This window comes from Chiloscyllium punctatum, chromosome 36, assembly GCF_047496795.1.
Source record: "Chiloscyllium punctatum isolate Juve2018m chromosome 36, sChiPun1.3, whole genome shotgun sequence".
NCBI lineage: Eukaryota > Metazoa > Chordata > Chondrichthyes > Orectolobiformes > Hemiscylliidae > Chiloscyllium > Chiloscyllium punctatum.
This window is the reverse complement of record NC_092774.1, coordinates 24,745,382-24,767,977: the sequence shown is the minus strand read 5'-3', so window position 1 is coordinate 24,767,977 and position 22,596 is coordinate 24,745,382. Positions and strand designations below refer to the sequence as shown.

At 46.6% G+C, this 22,596-nt stretch overlaps 1 protein-coding gene and 2 non-coding genes across 3 annotated transcripts in view; all 3 read right to left on the bottom strand.

Annotated features, from left to right (window-relative positions):
* Nucleotides 1–22,596, bottom strand: part of LOC140460045 (uncharacterized) — a 911,064-nt gene that overhangs the window by 783,133 nt on the left and 105,335 nt on the right. The window lies entirely within an intron of this gene.
* trnan-guu (transfer RNA asparagine (anticodon GUU)) lies at nt 5,807–5,880 on the bottom strand. The gene has a single exon. It is a non-coding gene; the product is annotated as a tRNA-Asn (tRNA).
* trnan-guu (transfer RNA asparagine (anticodon GUU)) lies at nt 9,160–9,233 on the bottom strand. The gene has a single exon. It is a non-coding gene; the product is annotated as a tRNA-Asn (tRNA).

Genomic DNA, 22,596 nt, shown 5'->3' with positions numbered 1-22,596 from the left:
TAGTGAGCATTTAAGAAAAACGGGTAGCCTATAGACCCCCTGAAAATACCTTCCCAGACTGGGAATCAAACCCAGACCGCAGCGGTGAGAGCACCGAATCCTAACCACTAGATGCAGCCCTGCCTTGATAGATCTACTGAAAATTTCTTCCCTGCCCGGAAATCGAATCCGGGCCTTGTGAGGTCGAAGGCTTTCACCTGTGTATCCAACAATGTCATTTCTTGTAACCATTGCTCCCGATGCGGTCTCCTCTACATTGGGGAGACTGGAGACTCCTCGCAGAGTCATGTCACAGCGCTTGAGGGAAAATCTCCAGGACACCTGCACCAATCAACCCCATCGCCCTATGGCCCAACATTTCAACACCCCCTCCCACTCTGCCGAGGACATGCAGATCCTGGGCCTCCTCCATCGCCGCTCCCTCCCCACCCGATGCCTGGAGGATGAACGTCTCATCTTCCGCTTGGGGTAAATTCAACCCCAGGCCATCAATGTGGACTTCATCAGTTTCCTCTTTCCCCTCCCTCCGCCTTGCCTCAGTTCCAACCTTCCAGCTCAGCGCTGTTCTCATGACATGTCCTACCTGCCAATCTCCCTCCCCACCTATCCGCTCCACCCTGCTCTCTGATCTGTCACCTCCATCCCCACCCCCATTCACCTATTGTACGTTTTGCTACCTCCGGCCCAGCACACCCCACCCCCAATTTATCGCTCCACCCTGGGGGAGGAGGAGGGGGTCCTGCCTCTATTCCTGATGAAGGGCTTTTGCCCGAAACGTCCATTTTCCTGCTCCTCGGAAGCTGTCTGACCTGTTGTGCTTTTCCAGCACCACTCTGATCTAAACTCTGGTTTCCAGCATCTGCAGTCCTCACTTTTGCCTACCCAATAAACCCAGTGTGCCAATTTCACATCAACAAACTGACACAAGTAGACACAACGTCTGCAGAAACCCTAGCCGCATTTCTTTACATTGAAGACATCTGGGAAATGATGTCCAGACAACTGAAACCTCTCAGCAGCATGGTCGCCCACAAATTTACCAACACATTTAAACAGCGGCTAATGAACCTGAAATACCCGATACAAACAACCAGAAAAGTTTGTTATTTATAAAATACCTTACAAGGAAATATATACATGAACTCTGCCACACAGGTCTCTGTGGAAAGAAATGCTGGGATGAGATAAGGAAGATTTTTTTCAGCCAAAACGAATCGGTACTGACTGCACAGCCATTTAAAATCAACGCTCTGTGTTGGGAAAGTGAAATGTGCCCGTGAGCAGTGTATAGGGTCTTTCAGCTTCCCCTCCTCTGACAGCGCTGTGACTTGACTCTGATGTTCTCAGGGACATTTACTGATACGAGACAGTGAAAAGATTCTCATTCCTGCAGATTAGGAATTGTACCCATACGCCGGTTTCAGGACAATGAGAAAGATTAATTGGGATGTGTGAAGAAGCTGTGAGCTGCATTTGAAACAAGTAGGTGGAGTCAGATACGTCATCCATTGCCCCATGGTCCTGAGAGGACCTAACGTCACCATGCTCTGACGTTAACACGGACATGCGCAGCAATGGGTTCATTCAGAAAGTGAACAACCAAAGATAATCACCGTCACTGATTCCCTTCCACAGGCCCAACTTTGTGAAGCAGTACCTTTCACTGGCAAAGGAAACACCCATGTCTTCAGGTGCCTGCTTTATTTCGAACTCTATTTCAAGCCCCTCACTCTTCCAGTCTCATTTCCAAACACTTTGCTCATAGTCTCCAAAGAAGCTCTGAGGGTATCTGCTTGTTCCACCCGAACAGGCAGTGGGTTGCAGATTCCCACCAGTCCCAATTTGAGTGAAATATTTTTCCCCCTCCACTGATTTGAATCTTAAAGAAGAAGCGGGGGAGCAAACTCCCTTTCTTTTCGACGACATTTCTCATTTTGTACTCGGCAGGGTTCACACCTGCGTGGGGAAACCGCAATGGATTTCAAGTCCATCGCATCAACCACTCGGCCCACGATTCAGAACCACACTGACAGCTTGACTTCCCAGGTCTGTCTGCCTGTGGAGCTGAGAAAGAGTGAATCATCGCAGAGTTTGTTTGATTCCAATCACTTGACAGTGATTCGAAAGGGTTAAATATCGGCACATGGTGTTTGCAGATATTTAGGTGTTTCTCCCGAAAAGATGAAATGAACTTTCAGTGAGAAATTGCAGGAGGAACTCAGCAGGGCAGGCAACATCTGTGGAAAGAGAATCAGAGGCAACATTTCAAAATTTGGTTTTCTCCGACAGGTACTGTCAAACCTGTTGATTTTCTGTTTGGGTCTCGTCTTCTCAGCATACGCAGTCCCTTAGGTTAGACATGAAGTCAATTCGAAATCCCTTTTGGAGAAGATTTCCGTTTGGGGAACATTTTCCTGACCCCATTAAAAGCGCACAGCATCGAAGCCAAAGGAGAACAGCGAACACCCCGCCCCTGGGTGGGCTCAAACCACCAACCTTTTGGTCAACAGCCGAACGCGCTGACCAATTGCGCCACAGAGACAGGCGCAGATGTGGGCGGCACCATCGCTCAGTGATTTTATAATTCAGCCTCCCCGCCTAGAATTACAATTGTCGTCTATCAGTTTAACTTTTCCATAATCAAGCCTGGGAGATGCATTCTGGAGATACCGGGGGCTGTCTGCAGACACATCCACGTCACGAGGAACTAGCTTTCTTACTCCGGGGCCGTCGCCCTTCGAGCCTTTCAGTGTTTTGCCTGTTCCCGAGTTCTCTCATTGGCTCGGTGGCGAGAAGGGGTTTGAATTCCTGATGTGCACGAACGATAATTCTTTCAATGTCTCAGATCAGTTCGTGTGCCGAGAACATCAGAATCAACCTCCCGGCCTCTTCAACAAGGGGACGGTGTCTGGACTGTCGGACAGGTCATCTTTCATTCTCCTCCAAATCCGCTTCCCAAAGTGTTTCTAAAGGTTCACAAAGCTGGAGACTGGGATTTCTGTTTTGCTTCATGAACATTTGAACATTTTTCCATTTCCTAACTGACAATATTTTGCCAAAATCTCTTCCCAATTGTACGCCTTGTCTCATGTCCAGGGATGAGGAATTTCCATTTTGGGGAGACATTCCCAATGTTGAGAATGTTCGCTTTGGAGCAAACAAGGATAACTGGAGATTTCCTGGGGCTGTTGGTAATGATGGGAGAAGAAGCGTTGGGAATGGGCAGATTAATGATCAGAAGAACCAATTGCCACTGACCAGAGTCAGTTACCAGAGGACAGGGATTGAAGTTCTTGAATGAAAAGCAGCACTTGTGCCTAATAAACACAGAGAATACTGCAGAAAGCCAACAGTTCGAGCAGCATCTGTGGAAAGGTAAACAGAGCTGACGTTGTGAGTCTGATACGTTGTTTGTTCAGAACCCGAGTTTCCTGCATGGCAATCAATTCCCAGACATGAGAAAACGGGTCTTTATTGAGACGGGTTTTGTGAAGTTTGAGCGATAATGCAACCAACAGGAAGTTATTTAAAATCGCCAGCGAAGAAAGCATAGCCAGCAGGTTACCACCCTGGGCGGGGAGCCCCAAATGATCTCTACGCCAACACCTTAAGTGTTCGGCCACAACTACACGCCCAAAGTTGAGGTCGAAAGTTTCTCATGGAATAGTTCTAACAGGAAAGGTGAGTATTGGGCTTGTCCTGTCCGCGCCATAGTCCCAACGTTTCCTGTTCCCCTGGATTTGATCAGGACAGAGGAGGCTGATGGGAGATCGAATTGAACTACACACCTTGATGAAAGATAGAGCGGCTGGGAAGGATCCATTCCCATGCGTAGAGAGATTAATAATCAGGACCGAAAATAAGGAGCCACTTCAAGAAATTTGGGGTTCATTCAGCAAAGCTAATGTAGAACTGTTCACAGAAAATTGTGATGAAAGTCTCTCGAGTTATTTTGATGAGAAGTGTTGATGATGCTAATACAATCGATAGGATGAACGTAGATTGGTCAATGTATTTGGTGACAGTTCTGTTCTAGCCCTGTGAGCGAAACCTGGATCTGAAGGAGTAGAAGGGACATTAACAACATCGATCTGAAATTGGACACGTGACAAGGAACAGAGCCATCATTAACAGTTGGCTTTTGAACTGGAGAGGGTTTCTCGTGAAATTAGCTTGAGGCTTGAGGTATGCAAGGTCAAGATAATTCAGGTAAAACATGGAAACACTATCCTCATTAGCAGACAGTGAAAGGATTACAAGACACAAATTAAACATTTTCGACAAGTGATACAGGGGACTGGGAAGATAAGTATTAGAAACTGGCAACAACAAAGTTCTGCAGCACAACACTGACATTCAAAGACCGAAAACATCCAGGTCCTGATTAATCAGATGGCATTGTGGTGCTATTCTGCAAAACATCTACTTGCAATGTCCTACAAAAGAGTGACAAAACCCATCGCTGTCAGCCTAGGATAGAAAATCCGAAGCGATGAACGTTTGCTGATTTTCTGAAGATTCACAGAGCTTAGAAGGGGTTTTGGTGATTGTTTCTTTTCCACTCCCAGGAGACGCAGTGGTTGAGGCGTTGAGTTGGGGAGAATAAGATGTGCCCGTAAACAGCGTGTGGGGCTATTTCAGCTTCCCCTCATCTGACTGCGCTGTGAGTTGACTCAGATGTTCTCAGGGACATTTACTGACGCGAGACAGTGTAAGGATTCTCATTCCCGCAGATCGGGAATTCAAACCGTATGCCGGCTTGAGGACAATGAGAAAGATTAATTGGGGTGTGTGAAGAAGCTGTGAGCTGCATTTCAAACAGGTAGGTGGAGTTTGGTGCGCCAGTCCCTGTGCGCATCCAACGCCACCATGCTGCAGAGTTCTGACGCCAACACGGACATGCGCAGCAATGGGAACATTCACAAGGTGAACAACCAAAGATAATCACCGTCACTGATTCCCTTCCACAGGCCCAACTTTGTGAAGCAGTATCTTTCACTGGCAAAGGAAACGCCTTTGTCCACAGGTACCTGCTTCATTTCGATCACGATTTCAAGCCCCTCACTCTTCTAGTCTCATTTCCAAACACTTTGCTCATAGCCTCCAAAGAAGCTCTGAGGGTATCTGCTTGTTCCACCCGAACAGGCAGTGGGTTGCAGATTCCCACCAGTCCCAATTTGAGTGAAATGTTTTTCCCCCTCCACTGATTTGAATCTTAAAGAAGAAGCGGGGGAGCAAACTCCCTTTCTTTTCGACGACACTTCTCATTTTGTACTCGGCAGGGTTCACACCTGCGTGGGGAAGCCGCAATGGATTTCAAGTCCATCGCATCAACCACTCGGCCCACGATTCAGTACCACACTGACAGTTTGACTTCCCAGGTCTGTCTGCCTGTGGAGCTGAGAAAGAGTGAATCATCGCAGAGTTTGTTTGACTCCAATCACTTCGCAGTGATTCCAAAGGGTTAAATATCTGCACATGGTGATTGCAGATATTTCGGTGTTTCTCCCGAAAAGATGAAATGAACTTTCAGTGAGAAATTGCAGGAGGAACTCAGCAGGGCAGGCAACATTTGTGGAAAGAGAATCAGAGGCAACATTTCAGAATTTTGTTTGCTCCGACAGGTACTGTCAAACCTGTTGATGTTCTGTTTGGGTCTCGTCTTCTCAGCAGATGCAGTCCCTTAGGTAAGACATGAAGTCAACTCGCAACCCCCCTGTGTGGAGAAGATTTCCGTTTGGGGAACATTCTCCTGACCCCATTAAAAGCGCACAGCTTCGAAGCCAAAGGAGAGCAGCGAACACACCGCCCCTGGGTGGGCTCGAACCACCAACCTTTCGGTTAACAGCCGAACGCGCTGACCAATTGCGCCACAGAGACAGGTGCAGATGGGGGCGGCACCATCGCTTAGTGATTTTATAATTCAGCCTCCCCGCCAAGAATTACAATTGTCGGCTATCAGTTTAACTTTTCCATAATCAAGCCTGGGAGATGCATTCTGGAGATACCGGGGGCTGTCTGCAGACACATCCATGTCACGAGGAACTAGCTTTCTTACTCCGGGGCCGTCGCCCTTCGAGCCTTTCAGTGTTTTGCCTGTTCCCGAGTTCTCTCATTGGCTCGGAGGCGAGAAGGGGTTTGAATTCCTGATGTACACGAACGACAATTCTTTCAATGTCTCAGATCAGTTCGTGTGCCGAGAACATCAGAATCAACCTCCCGGCCTCTTCAACAAGGGGACGGTGTCTGGACTGTCGGACAGGTCATCTTTCATTCTCCTCCAAATCCGCTTCCCAAAGTGTTTCTAAAGGTTCACAAAGCTGGAGACTGGGATTTCTGTTTTGCTTCATGAACATTTGAACATTTTTCCATTTCCTAACTGACAATATTTTGCCAAAATCTCTTCCCAATTGTACGCCTTGTCTCATGTGCAGGGATGAGGAATTTCCATTTTGGGGAGACATTCCCAAGGTTGAGAATGTTCGCTTTGGAGCAAACAAGGATAACTGGAGATTTCCTGGGGCTGTTGGTAATGATGGGAGAAGAAGCGTTGGGAATGGGCAGATTAATGATCAGAAGAACCAATTGCCACTGACCAGAGTCAGTTACCAGAGGACAGGGATTGAAGTTCTTGAATGAAAAGCAGCACTTGTGCCTAATAAACACAGAGAATACTGCAGAAAGCCAACAGGTCGAGCAGCATCTGTGGAAAGGTAAACAGAGCTGACGTTGTGAGTCTGATACGTTGTTTGTTCAGAACCCGAGTTTCCTGCATGGCAATCAATTCCCAGACATGAGAAAACGGGTCTTTATTGAGACGGGTTTTGTGAAGTTTGAGCGATAATGTAACCAACAGGAAGTTATTTAAAATCGCCAGCGAAGAAAGCATAGCCAGCAGGTTACCACCCGGGGACGGGGGAGCCCCAAATGATTTCTACGCCAACACCTTAAGTGTTCGGCCACAACTACACGCCCAAAGTTGAGGTCTAAACTTTCTCATGGAATAGTTCTAACAGGAAAGGTGAGTATTGGGCTTGTCCTGTCCGCGCCATAGTCCCAACGTTTCCTGTTCCCCTGGATTTGATCAGGACAGAGGAGGCTGATGGGAGATCGAATTGAACTACACACCTTGATGAAAGATAGAGCGGCTGGGAAGGATCCATTCCCATGAGGAGAGAGATTAATAATCAGGACCGAAAATAAGGAGCCACTTCAAGAAATTTGGGGTTCATTCAGCAAAGCTAATGTAGAACTGTTCACAGAAAATTGTGATGAAAGTCTCTCGAGTTATTTTGCTGAGAAGTGTTGATGATGCTAATACAATCGATAGGATGAACGGAGATTGGTCAATGTATTTGGTGACAGTTCTGTTCTAGCCATGTGAGCGAAACCTGGATCTGAAGGAGTAGAAGGGACATTAACAACATCGATCTGAAATTGGACACGTGACAAGGAACAGAGCCATCATTAACAGTTGGCTTTTGAACTGGAGAAGGTTTCTCGTGAAATTAGCTTGAGGCTTGAGGTATGCAAGGTCAAGATAATTTAGGTAAAACATGGAAACACTATCCTCATTAGCAGACAGTGAAAGGATTACAAGACACAAATTAAACATTTTCGACAAGTGATACAGGGGACTGGGAAGATAAGTATTAGAAACTGGGAACAACAAAGTTCTGGAGCACTACACTTACATTCAAAGACCGAAAACATCCAGGGCCTGATTAATCAGATGGCATTGTGGTGCTTTTTTGCAAAACATCTACTTGCAATGTCCTACAAAGGAGTGGCAAAACCCATCCCTGTCAGCCCAGGATAGAAAATCCGAAGGGATGAACGTTTGCTGATTTTCTGAAGATTCACAGAGCTTAGACGGGGTTTTGGTGATTGTTTCTTTTCCACTCCCAGGAGCCGCAGTGGTTGAGGCGTTGAGTTGGGGAGAATCAAATGTGCCCGTGAGCAGCATGTGGGGCTATTTCAGCATCTCCTCATATGACTGCGCTGTGAGTTGACTCAGATGTTCTCAGGGACATTTACTGACGCGAGACAGTGAAAGGATTCTCATTCCCGCAGATCGGGAATTCAAACCGTATGCCGGCTTCAGGACAATGAGAAAGATTAATTGGGGTGTGTGAAGAAGCTTTGAGCTGCATTTCAAACAGGTAGGTGGAGTCAGATGCATCATCCATTGCGCCCCGGCCCTGTGCGTATCTAACGCCACCATGCTGCAGAGTTCTGACGTTAACACGGACATGCGCAGCAATGGGAACATTCACAATGTGAACAACCAAAGATAATCACCGTCACTGATTCCCTTCCACAGGCCCAACTTGGTGAAGCAGTATCTTTCACTGGCAAAGGAAACACCCTTGTCCTCAGGTGCCTGCTTCATTTCGATCACGATTTCAAGCCCCTCACTGTTCTAGTCTCATTTCCAAACACTTTGCTCATAGCCTCAAAAGAAGCTCTGCGGGTATCTGCTTGCTCCACCCGAACAGGCAGTGGGTTGCAGATTCCCACCAGTCCCAATTTGAGTGAAATATTTTTTCCCCTCCACTGATTTGAATCTTAAAGAAGAAGCTGGGGAGCAAACTCAATTTGTTTTCGACGACATTTCTCATTTTGTACTCGGCAGGGTTCACACCTGCGTGGGGAAACCGCAATGGATTTCAAGTCCATCGCATTAACCACTCGGCCCACGAATACAGAACCACACTGACAGCTTGACTTCCCAGGTCATTCTGCCTGTGGAGCTGAGAAAGAGTGAATCATCGCAGAGTTTGTTTGAATCCAATCACTTCACAGTGATTCGAAAGGGTTAAATATCTTCACATGGTGTTTGCAGATACTTCGGTGTTTCACCCCAAAAGATGAAATGAACTTTCAGTTTAAAATTGCAGGAGGAACTCAGCAGGTCAGGCAACATCTGTGGAAAGAGAATCAGAGGCAACATTTCAAAATTCTGTTTTCTCCGACAGGTACTGTAAAACCTGCCGACTTTCTCTTTTGTTCTCGTCTTCTCAGCATACGCAGTCCCTTACGTTTGACATTAATTCAATTCGGAAACCCCTTTGCGGAGAAGATTTCCGTTTGGGGAACATTTTCCTGACCCCATTAAAAGCGCACAGCTTCGAAGCCAAAGAAGGGCAGCGGACCCGCCGCCCCTGGGTGGGCTCGAACCACCGACCTTTTGATTAACAGCCAAACGCGCTGACCATTTGCGCCACAGAGACAGGCGCTGACACGGGCAGCACCATCGCCGAGTGATTTTATAATTCAGCCTCCCCGCCAGGAATTACAATTGTCGTCTATCTGTTTTACTTTTCCATAATCAAGCCTGGGAGATCTCTTGTGGAGATACCGGGGACAGTCTGCAGACACATCTGTGTCATGAGGAACTAGCTTTCTTCCTCCGGGGCCGTCGCCCTTCCAGCCTTTCAGTGTTTTGCCTGTTCCCGAGTTCTCTCATTGGCTCGGAGACGAGAAGGGGTTTGAATTCCTGATGTGCAGGAACGACAACTCTTTCAATGTTTCAGATCAGTTCATGTGCCGAGAACATCAGAGTCAACCTCCCGGCCTCTTCAATAAGGGGACGGTGTCTGGACTGTCTCTGCTCAATCGGACCGGTCATCTTTCATTCTCCTCTAAATCCGCTTCCCAAAGTGTTTCTAAAGGTTCACAAAGCTGGAGACTGGGATTTCTGTTTTGCTTCATGAACATTTGCACATTTTTTCCATTTCCTAACTGACAATTTTTTTGCCAAATTCTCTTCCCTTGCCTCATGTCCAAGGATGAGGAATTTCCATTCTGGGGAGACATTCCCAAGGTTGAGAATGTTCGCTTTGGAGCAAAGAAGGATAACTGGAGATTTCCTGGGGCTGTTGGTCATGATGGGAGAAGAAGCGGTGGGAATGGGCAGATTAATGATCAGAAGAATCAATTGCCACTGACCAGAGTCAGTTACCTGTGGACAGGGATTGAAGTTCTTGAATGAAAAGCAGCACTTGTGCCTAATAAACACAGAGAATACTGCAGAAAGCCAACAGGTCGAGCAGCATCTGTGGAAAGGAGAACAGAGCTGACGTTGTGAGTCTGGTACGTTGTTTGTTCAGAACTCGAGTTTTCTGCATGGCAATCAATTCCCAGACATGAGAAAACGGGTCTTTATTGAGACGGGTTTTGTGAAGTTTGAGCGATAATGCAACCAACAGGAAGTCATTTAAAATCGCCAGTGAAGAAATCATAGCCAGCAGGTTACCACCCTGGGCGGGGAGCCCCAAATGATCTCTACGCCAACACCTTAAGTGTTCGGCCACAACCACACGCCCAAAGTTGTGCTCTAAACTTTCTCATGGAATACCTCTAACAGGAAAGGTGAGTATTGGGCTTATCCTGTCCGCACCATAGCCCCAACGTTTCCTGTTCCCCTGGATTTGATCAGGACAGAGGAGGCTGATGGGAGATCGAATTGAACTAAACACATTGATGAGAGATAGAGCGGCTGGGAAGGATCCATTCCCATGCGTAGAGAGATTAATAATCAGGGCCGAAAATAAGGAGCCACTTCAAGAAATTTGGGGTTCATTCTTCAAAGCTAATGTATGACTGTTCACAGAAAATTGTGATGAAAGTCTCTCGTGTTATTTTGATGAGAAGTGTTGATGATGCTCATACAATCGATAGGATGAACATAGATTGGTAAATGTATTTGGTGACAGTTCTGTTCTAGCCCTGTGAGCGAAACCTGGATCTGAAGGAGTAGAAGGGACATTAACAACATCGATCTGAAATTGGACACGTGACAAGAAACAGAGCCATCATGAACAGTTGGCTTTTGAACTGGAGAAGGTTTCTCGTGAAATTCGCTTGAGGCTTGAGGTATGCAAGGTCAAGATAATTTAGGTAAAACACGGAAACGCTATCCTCATTAGCAGACAGTGAAAGGATTACAAGACACAAATTAAACATTTTCGACAAGTGATACAGGTGACTGGGAAGATAAGTATTATAAACTGTGAACCGCAAAGTTCTGGAGCACAACACTTACATTCAAAGACCGAAAACATCCAGGTCCTGATTAATCAGATTGCATTGTGGTGCTTTTTTTTGCAAAACATCCACTTGCGATGTCCTACAAAAGAGTGGCAAAACCCATCCCTGTCAGCCGAGGATAGAAAATCCGAAGGGATGAACGTTTGCTGATTTTCTGAAGATTCACAGAGCTTAGACTGGGTTTTGGTGATTGTTTCTTTTCCACTCCCAGGAGCCGCAGTGGTTGAGGCGTTGAGTTGGGGAGAATAAAATGTGCCCGTGAGCAGCATGTGGGGCTATTTCAGCTTCCCCTCATCTGACAGCGCTGTGAGTTCACTCCGATGTTCTCAGGGACATTTACTGACGCGAGACAGTGAAAGGATTCTCATTCCCGCAGATCGGGAATTCAAACCGTATGCCGGCTTCAGGACAATGAGAAGATTAATTGGGGTGTGTGAAGAAGCTGTGAGCTGCATTTCAAACAGGTAGGTGGAGTCAGATGCATCATCCATTGCGCCCCGGCCCTGTGCGTATCTAACGCCACCATGCTGCAGAGTTCTGACGTTAACACGGACATGCGCAGCAATGGGTTCATTCACAAGGTGAACAACCAAAGATAATCACCGTCACTGATTCCCTCCCACAGGCCCAACTTGGTGAAGCAGTATCTTTCACTGGCAAAGGAAACACCCTTGTCCTCAGGTGCCTGCTTCATTTCGATCACGATTTCAAGCACCTCACTGTTCTAGTCTCATTTCCAAACACTTTGCTCATAGCCTCAAAAGAAGCTCTGCGGGTATCGGCTTGCTCCACCCGAACAGGCAGTAGGTTGCAGATTCCCACCAGTCCCAATTTGAGTGAAATATCTTTCCCCCTCCACTGATTTGAATCTTAAAGAAGAAGCCGGGAGCAAGCTCCCTTTCTTTTCGACGACATTTCTCATTTTGTACTCGGCAGGGTTCACACCTGCGTGGGGAAACCGCAATGGATTTCATGTGCATCGCATTAACCACTCGGCCCACGAATACAGAACCACACTGACAGCTTGACTTCCCAGGTTTGTCTGCCTATGGAGCTGAGAAAGAGTGAATCATCGCAGAGTTTGTTTGAATCCAATCACTTCACAGTGATTCGAAAGGGTTAAATATTGGCACATGGTGTTTGCAGATATTTCGGTGTTTCACCCGAAAAGATGAAATGAACTTTCAGTTAGAAATTGCAGGAGGAACTCAGCAGGTCAGGCAACAAATGTGGAAAGAGAATCAGAGGCAACATTTCAAAATTCTGTTTTCTCCGACAGGTCCTGTCAAACCTGCCGAGTTTCTCTTTTGGTCTGGTCTTCTCGGCATACGCAGTCCCTTACGTGAGACATTAATTCAATTCCGAAACCCCTTTATGGAGAAGAATTCCGCTTGGGGAACATTTTCCTGACCCCATTAAAAGCGCAAACCTTCGAAGCCAAAGAAGGGCAACGAACACACCGCCCCTGGGTGGGCTCGAGCCACCAACCTTTCGGTTAACAGCCAAACGCGCTGACCAATTGCGCCACAGAGACAGGCGCTGACACAGGCACCACCATCGCCGAGTGATTTTATAATTCAGCCTCCCCGCCTAGAATTACAATTGTCGTCTATCTGTTTTACTTTTCCATAATCAAGCCTGGGAGATCTCTTGTGGAGATACCGGGGACAGTCTGCAGACACATCCATGTCACGAGGAACTAGCTTTCTTCCTCCGGGGCCGTCGCCCTTCCAGCCTTTCAGTGTTTTGCCTGTTCCCGAGTTCTCTCATTGGCTCGGAGACGAGAAGGGGTTTGAATTCCTGATGTGCAGGAAGGACGATTCTTTCAATGTCTCAGATCAGTTCATGTGCCGAGAACATCAGAGTCAACCTCCCGGCCTCTTCAACAAGGGGACGGTGTCTGGACTGTCTCTGCTCAATCGGACCGGTCATCTTTCATTCTCCTCTAAATCCGCTTCCCAAAGTGTTTCTAAAGGTTCACAAAGCTGGAGACTGGGATTTCTGTTTTGCTTCATGAACATTTGCACATTTTTTCCATTTCCTAACTGACAATTTTTTTGCCAAATTCTCTTCCCTTGCCTCATGTCCAAGGATGAGGAATTTCCATTCTGGGGAGACATTCCCAAGGTTGAGAATGTTCGCTTTGGAGCAAAGAAGGATAACTGGAGATTTCCTGGGGCTGTTGGTCATGATGGGAGAAGAAGCGGTGGGAATGGGCAGATTAATGATCAGAAGAATCAATTGCCACTGACCAGAGTCAGTTACCTGTGGACAGGGATTGAAGTTCTTGAATGAAAAGCAGCACTTGTGCCTAATAAACACAGAGAATACTGCAGAAAGCCAACGGGTCGAGCAGCATCTGTGGAAAGGGAAACAGAGCTGACGTTGTGAGTCTGGTACGTTGTTTGTTCAGAACCCGAGTTTCCTGCATGGCAATCAATTCCCAGACATGAGAAAACGGGTCTTTATTGAGACGGGTTTTGTGAAGTTTGAGCGATAATGCAACCATCAGGAAGTCATTTAAAATCGCCAGCGAAGAAAGCATAGCCAGCAGGTTACCACCCTGGGCGGGGAGCTCCAAAGGATCTCTACGCCAACACCCTAAGTGTACGGCCACAACTACACGCCCAAAGTTGTGCTCTAAACTTTCTCATGGAATGGTTCTAACAGGAAAGGTGAGTATTGGGATTGTCCTGTCCGCGCCATAGCCCCAACGTTTCCTGTTCCCCTGGATTTGAAATGGACAGAACGCGCTGAACAATTGCGCCACAGAGGCAGGGTATGGGCTGCGCTGCACCATCGCTTAGGGTGGGCTATTAGTGAATTCATAATTCAGCCTCCCCGCCGAGAATTGTAATTGTCGTCCACCGCGCAGTCTTGCGAGTGATCCCCGCTCTCTTAACTTGATTGTGCAAAAAATGCCCGATTCGTCTTCTCAAAAAGCACCTTCGTTCAACGAGGCTGGGCTCCCTGGATTACCAATGGGATTGGAAGCGTCGAAGTGATATCATTGGTGATAACATTGAACAGCTTGACGTGTTTACTTCTCTAATTTTCTTATCCGTATGCCAGTTGGCACGTGGCTTGGTCAGTAATGTTATTCCACACACTGGAGCAGTGGGATTTGAACCTGAGCCTCAGGGCTCTGTGGGAGACGACACCTGCACCACAAAAAAAACTCTCGTAAATAGGTCCTCTTCTGTTACATGAGAGGAAACAGCTTCCTCCTCAATATGAGACACGACCACTGTACCCTCCGTGCCCATTACAATAAATTGAGCCGTCTCCTGTTGAATGAATGAGTGGGAACCCCTCTACGAGCTCCAAGAAGCGGGGGGCCAGGCTGGAGGCTGGATTTGCTCAAGGCTTGTATCTATTAACTTATTTAAATAGTACCTACTGTATGGGGCTATGGTTTACATTAAAACCGGAGGATCATGTCAGAGTGTTTGTTTATATTCAGCAGTTGTAGTTTGTAAAATACACTCCCTGAAGGAGCACCTTCTATGATGCTGCATTTCTTGCCTTCTGCCCTTCCCATTTGTTATCTCTCATCTCGATTTTACATTTTCGGTCAAATTTAATTTCACATTAATCAGCCTTGGTATTCACTGTGTATTATTAATTAATCTGTTGGATTGTTGAAAAACAAAATTAATGCTGTAATTTCAGTTATGTTGTCTGAGTTTGACATTGAATGTGCAGGTGTGAATGCCAGTAAGTTGTAAAAATAAATTAAGAACTCGTGCTTTTTAAACAAAAAGACGAGTTCAATGGTATTACTGGCATTGTTTCCTTTGAGGATGATGAATATAGTCTGACCAAAAAAACCATTTCATGCAGTCACCCAGTTTAATTAAAGTCTTTTGGAAAATAATTCTGGCAGGCAAAGATTTATACAACCCAAGATACGGTTGGAAATCATGTGTATTCTTATCTTTTAAGCCGTACCAGATGGTATTGCGTGGCGGTTTGAGACTGAAACTTCGTGGGAAAGAATGTAGATTGATGAGGGAAGTCAAAATGGCAGAGTCTGGGGCCACAATCTATCAGTCTGGCTTGATTGCATGAGTGGTGGTTCTTCAAAAGCACCTTCCAAGCCATGACCTCAACCACCAAGAACAGACAAGTGTGAACACAGGATTCCGACTGCAAGATATATCGCATTGTTTCTTTGTTATTTACCAAAATGCTGGATCTCACTCCTGAACATTGTTGCAGTCCACATCACATTTGTGAAGCAATTTAAGAGGCAGCTCAGCACCACCTTTTCAAGGTCAGTTTGGGAAGAGTTGTTGGCACAGTCAATGATATTCACATCTCATGAAATACTAAGCAAAGAGCCCAGGGTGTTGGAGACTGTATGTTAGCATGGATAGAGGATTGGCTAACTACCACAGTTGTGGTAAGGGGCATGTTCAGGAAGGCAGGAGCCAAATTAAGGTGATTCACCCACAACCACACCATGAGGCTGGGATTAATATTGACTCCATTGCATTCAAGAGAATGTCATCAATACTGTTATAAAGCGAAGACTGATCACCCCGGACCTCCCCCTCCCCCCACCGAACAACCACCCCGACCACCCCCGCTCTCCAAGATCTCAAACCGAAACGTCCAAAGAGTGGCACATTGCCCTTTAATGTGTAAAGTCAGTGTGATAAGTGGTGTAACCTGCTGTAGTGCTAAAAGTAAATCCCTGACACTTTAAAATCAACAATTTCTTTAACCAACTCTCACTGTGAACAAACCAACAAACTAAATAAATCCGTCCTAACTCATGAGTATTCTGGAATAAGTCAAGATTCTTCTCATATGCTGTTCCAATCAATACATGTCCCACTCAGATAACACAAAATAGAATTTAATCTCTCAGATTACAACCAGGTTATGTGTCTTCCGGAATATTCTGAGCCATCTTCTGTCGGGGATGCCTCCTCCGATTCCTCTGTCAGGAATGCCCTTCTCTATTTTTCTAAATGATGCTTTCTCTAATACACAGATGACTGAAAGCACCAATTCTTTATGATAGGATTGGTCCTGTTGTCAAAACTTTAGGATTTAAATTTAATAAGTTTTTGGTAGCCAATGGGGCTGATTTAAATTGATTGGTGAAATTGAAAACTTGTTGTCTTGGCCTGCGAACTGTACAGCCCTTTGATACAAATGTTTCAGTTCAGGTGCTTTCTGTTGTGATGTTGCTGCTCCTTTAAGAAGATTATGTTGTTCTTGGTTTATTTTCAGGAGGGGTTGTAAAAGGCAGAGCTTCTCATTCGTCTAGGAGTAAGGATTTCGCTAATGGTTAACAGATACTGGCTAAGGCAACAATCAGGGAAAAGGGTTTGCCGTTTTATTTTCTCAAACACTTCTACAATGAAAGGGCAGTTGTCCCATTCTTTTCCCCTGGTTTGGGTTTTAGCAAGCAGTCTGTCTGAAGCTGCTGCAGGAAGAGATGTTTCCTGATTCAACAGATGTTTCTGGCTGACTCTGAAGCTTCAGGGAAGATAGTACCGGCGTATTCAGCCTCGACCTGTAGCTCAAACCTTGCAGCCCTGGCAATATCCTTCCAAGTCTTTTCTGAACCCTTTCAAGTTTCACAATGTCTTAAAAAGACGTCAACTTTGCTCGACTAATGTGGGAGAATGTTCTGCATGATGCGTTCTGTCTGAAAGAGCCCTCCCCTGTGCTGTGACAGATCTGCAGTGAATTTCAAAAGCCTGACAAATGCTGTTATCAGTCAAAGATTTATTGGGAGAAGCTTCTCAATCACATCTGTAAATGGAGGAAGTGTTTTTAATAATGAGGCATGAATAAAGGCTGCATTAAAGTTTTGTTCTGAGGATTTACTCAGACATCTCAGAACAGAGCATATGAACCTGGTCACAAGAAGTCTACGGGAATATAAGACACCACTGCCTATTTCCTGACCAGGACCGACTTTACACAGAAAAAATGGACATTTTAAATGAATGGGGTGCCATTCGTTTTAAAATCAGGTGAACGTAAGAGGCACAGCATTGGCTTAGAAATGAGAGATCCTTGACACACATACAGCCAAAATCATCACTGCCATTATTATCAAATTAGAATTTAGGCTGGATAGGCTGGGATGTTTTTCCACTGGAGCAGAGGAAATTGAGAGGCACTATTTTCAAACCATGAGGGGTAGATTTGGCTTAATGGTGGCTGTGTCTTCCCTAGGGGGAGGATTTCAAGAGCAAGGATGCGTTTTTATGGTGAGAGGAGAAAGATGGAAGAAAAGATGTGGGGCAAAATATTTACAGAGTGTAGTTCGCCTGGGGAAACAGCTGCCAGTGGAAGTGGTTGAAGCAGGTACATTAACAACATTGAAAAGGCGTTTCAACAAATACATGGATAGGAAAGCTTTAGAAGGATATGGGCCAAGTGCAGGGAAATGAGGTTAGTGTTGACAAACATTTTGGTCAGCATGGACTGGTTTGGGCTGAAGGGCCTGTATCTGTGCTATAGTATTCTATGAATGGCGTCTCTTTGTAACTCTGACAGTGTTGAGTTTCCACATGAACAAGGAAACAGTGAGGACTGCAAATGCTGGAGATCAGAGTTGAGAGTGTGGTGCTGGAAAAGCAGCAGGTCAGGAAGCACCCGAGGCACAGGAGAATCGATGTTTCAGGCATAAGGACATCCAGATGAATATCTCACTAAATCATGCTGAATAAAATCTGATCTCATTCGTCAACTCTGAAGTGGAGGTGCTGGGGGTGGACAGGTCAGAAGTCACACAACACCAGGTGACAATCCCAATAGATTGATTTGAACTCATGAGCTTTCGAAGCTCTGTTCCTTCATCAGGTGAAGTGATGAAGGAGCAGCACTGATGAAGGAGCAATGTTCCCAAAGCTTGGGATTTCAAATAAACCAGTTGGACTGTAACCTGGGTTGTGTGAGTTCTGACTTTTTCAACTGCGCATTCATGTTGAACTTGATGGGATACTTTATCCAACTCGGCGTAGTTAAATCATATCGCTTGGAGGGGTTCATTTGAAACCTTCCCGGAGGTGAATTCAGCAAGATTGAATTATTCAAAGTTACTCCATTCTAAACTTACATCAGGACCGGTCGTCAGAGAGGTACAGCACGGAAACAGATCCTTCAGTCCAACTCGTCCACGCTGACCAGATATTCTAAATTAACCTAGTCCCATTTACCAGCACTTGGCCAAAATCCCTCTAACCCTTTCTATTCATGTCCCCAACCAAATGTCTTTTAAATTCTGTAATTCTACCAGCCTCCTCCACTTCCTCTGGCAGCTTATTCCATACACGCACCACACTCTGCATGAAAGGTTTTCCCTGTAGGTCCCTTTTAAATCTTTCCCCTCTCACTCTAAACCTATGCCCTCTAGTTCTAACAACATCCTGATAAATCATTTCTGATGGAGATGTCAACGTTTCGGGTAGAACCCTTCTTCAGTCCTGAGGGATAATACCTGAAATGCTGACTTCTCCACCTCCTGGTGCTGCCTGCCTTGTTGTGCCCAGCCTCCTGTTTGTCTATTTTAGATTCCAGCATCTGAAGTTTTTTATTTTGTCTCTAACAAATGGTGGAGCTGATTCGATGGGTCAAAATGGCCTAACTTCTGCTCCAATGGTCTTGTGATCTTAGGTTTGTCTGGGTCCTGGGCTCAATGAGCAGCAGCGTCCACTGGAAGCAATGTTCACAGAATCATAGAATCCCTGCAGTGTGGAAACGGGCCCTTCTGCCCAACAAGTTCAGAGCGACCCTTTGAACAGTAACTCACCCAGACACATTCTCCTACCCTATCACTCTGCACTTACCCCTAACTAATGCACCACACCTACACATTCCTGAACACTACGGGACTAAGCAGCATGGCCAATTCGCCCAAACATGCGCACGTTTGGACTTTGGGAAGACACTGCAACAGGCAGAGGAAACGCACGCAGACAGGGGGGAATGACATGGAAACTCCACACAGACAGTCACCCTGAGGATGGAATCAAATCTGGGTCCCTGGCACTATGAGGCAGCAGTGCTAACCACTGAGCCACCACCTCCCCTTCCCCCCCGAATCCCCCAGTAGAAAACAAAAAAGTCTACCAACTCTCCCACTACCCCCACTGTCAGAAAAGGCAGGAGGTTCAGTCCTGGGGATGACCCTCAGCAGCGTTACGGGAAAATCTGATTGTTAGGAGCATTGGTGCCTCCGCTGGTGCTTGTTCAACCTGCAGGACATTGTGAACCTCTGCCCACACTCGGGGCAGGCAAACGGCCTCTCCCCAGTGTGGACCGGCTGGTGCGTCAGTAGAATGGAGGAGACAGCAAAGCCCTTCCCGCACTCGAGGCAGGTGAACGACCTTTCCCCAAAGTGGACCCACCGGTGTGCCAGCAGGTGGGAGGCCTGGGTAAAACCCTTCCCGCACACAGAGCAGCTGAAGGGCCTTTCCCCAGTGTGGATCTGCTGGTGCTTCAGCAGGTCGGAAGAGCGTGTAAAGCACTTCCCGCAGACAGAGCAGGTGAATGGCCTCTCGCCAGTGTGGACCCGCCGGTGGGCCAGCAGGTCAGAGGAATCGCTGAAGGCCTTCCCACATTTGGGGCAGAGAAAGGGGTTCTCACCGGTGTGGACCCGCTGGTGAATCACGAGGTGGGAGGAGCGAGTGAACACATTCCCCCAATCGGGGCAGCGGAAGGGCCTCTCCCCTGTGTGCACCCGCTGGTGCCTCATCAGGGCAGAGGAATCATTGAAGGCCTTCCCACACCTGAGGCAGCTGAAGGGCCTCTCCCCTGTGTGAACCCGCAAGTGCCTCAGCCGGGCGGAGGAATCGCTGAAGCTCTTCCTGCACTCAGAGCAGCTGAAGGGCCTCTCCCCTGTGTGCATCACTGAAGGCCTTCCCGCACTCAGGACAGGAGAATGGCTTCTCCCTGGTGTGACTGCGCCGATGTGTCTCCAGAGCAGACGGGACACGAAAGCCTTTCCCGCATTCACCACACTTCCATGGTTTCTCCATGGCCGAAGCTACAGTTGCACACAAACGCGTGTATGTCCCCTCCCTGCCTTGAATTCCTCTATCCAGCCAGATAGCTTTTTCAGGCTCCACACTCAGTGCGTTGCTACAACAGTAGGGTCTCTCTCCCAGTCCCACTGATGCTGAAAACGTACTGAAACAGGAACCAAGTGGATCACAGTTGAAAATTGTTGCAGTCCTGATGGATTGAGTGACTCACAAATGCTGGAGAATCAGAGTCGAAAACTGCGGGTTAGGCAGCATCTGAGGAGCAGGAGAGTCAATGGTTCAGGCATAAGTCTTTCATCTGTTGATTTTGAAACTTCATCTTCAGATCAAATACTCTGAAAAGAGATTACAAAAGTCATCACTGTCAGTCCAGGGTAGAAATTCAGAACAAGCAATTCTACTTTCTGCAGAACATTCTTTTCTTTTGTTATTCCACAAAACTGAAAGCACCATCCCACTCTCTCTCTCCCTCTCCCTCTGTTCTCACTCCATTCTAATTCTCCTGAAAGTGCTGATTCAGGATCTGACAGGGACAGAAGAGCAAAACAGTTACAACTGACACCTCTCTGAATTTTGGATACCTCCAACTGAAAATTAATATCTTCCACGACATTGGGATACTGTTGAGAGTGAGCATGTCTGATTTATGGAAGCAAAGATATAATGTGTAAATTCAGGATGAACCTGCAATGCAGCTTCTTGACAACCAATCAGACACAAAATGGTTAACGTGCCCCCAGGGGGGTGGGGGAGCTTTAGAATGAGACATCGACGCTATGAAACCAGAGAGAAATTGAACAGACTGGCTTGGCAAACCAGAGTCATCTAGATATACAGCACAGAAACAGGTCCTTTGGTCCAACTGGAATATGCTGACCAGTTTCCTCCGGGTGCTCCGGTTTCCTCCCACAGTCCAAAGATGTGCAGGTCAGGTGAATTGGCCATCCTAAATTGCCCGTAGTGTTAGGTAAGGGGGGTCGATGTAGAGGTAGGGGTATGGGTGGGTACGCTTCGGCGGGGCGGTGTGGACTTGTTGGGCCGAAGGGCCTGTTTCCACACTGTAAGTAATCTAATCTAATCTAATATCCTCAACGAATCTCGTCTCATTTGGCCCATATTCCTCTAAACCCTTCCTATTCATAAACCTATCCAGATGCCTTTTCAATGTGTCATAATTATACCAGCATCTACTACTTCCTCTGGCAGCTCTTTCCTTACACGCGCCATCTTCTGCAGGAATTGCCCCTTAGGTTCCTTTTAAATACCTCGCACCCTCGTCGGGCCACCTCACCCTAAACCTATTACTCTATATTTCTACACTCGCAGAGAAAAGACCTTGTCTATTTACCCTATACATTCCTCTGTTGATTTTATAAACAATGGAAGCATCAACGGCTCAGGGCGGGGATGGGGAGGGGGTGTGTGGGGGAAGGAAGCCGAATGTGCTGGAGCCAACGCGGAAGAAGAGGACACAAAACCTTGAAGGTGCAATGAGGAATACTGCATGTGCTGTACTTGTACCTGTTAATTTTATTTGTGGGAATCAAGTGCATTTTAAAAATAAAAACAAACAAGATATCTATCCCTCCCCTTTCCCAATCTCCCAATGCTGTCCTGGACACAGAGTCAGAGAACTGGGAGCAGGAGTTGGCCATTTGAGCCTGCACCAGCATTGAACAGATCATAAGTGGATATGAATATACCTACAGCCAGGTGGATAGATTGGGATTTCTTTCACTGGAGCAGAGGAGATTGAGAGGTGACCTTATAGAGGATTATAATATCATGAGGGGTACAGATGAGGTGAAAGGCAGGTGTCCTTTCCCTAGGGTGGGGCTTTCAAGATTAGGGAGCAAAGTTTGAAGGGGAGAAGAGAAAGATTTTAAAACGACATGAAGAGCTCCATTTCTTTCACACAGAGAGTGGTTTGTGTGTGGAATGGGTATCCAGAGGATGTAGTGGATGCATGTACAGTGACAATGTTTAAAAGACATTTGGAAAAGTACATGAATAGGAAAGGTTCAGAGGTATCTGGGCCAATCACTGGAGGATGGGACTAGCTGGGTTTGAGAACATAGTCAGCATAGACGAGTTGGACCGAAGGGTCTGTTCCTGTGCTGTATGTCCATGTCGCTGTTCTGTACTGGTCTTAAAATCATTTTCTTGGAAATCCAAGATGGCAGTGGTTTAAGTGGTCTGCTGTGGTGAGCTCGGTGCAATACCCCCGGCAACGTGGACTTTTACCCCTACCCCCACCTCATTAACCATCTGTAGGAGAAAACAAATTACTAATATAAACTTACTGAACGTCTGGAGCTGTTATAATTGTGGTTTGACAGCTTTAGGACCAGAATGAAAGCAAATGAAGGAAAGGGGCCGACAGGGGTGCAGCAGGCAGGCACTCCCATACTGCATCGGGGGTGCCTGGAGCCAATGCTCAAACTCCCAGGGCAGTCACTTGGGATTTAATGGGGCAGCAGCAGTTACTCTTGGAGTTTGCCGAACTCTGAGAAAAGATTGAAGCAGCGGT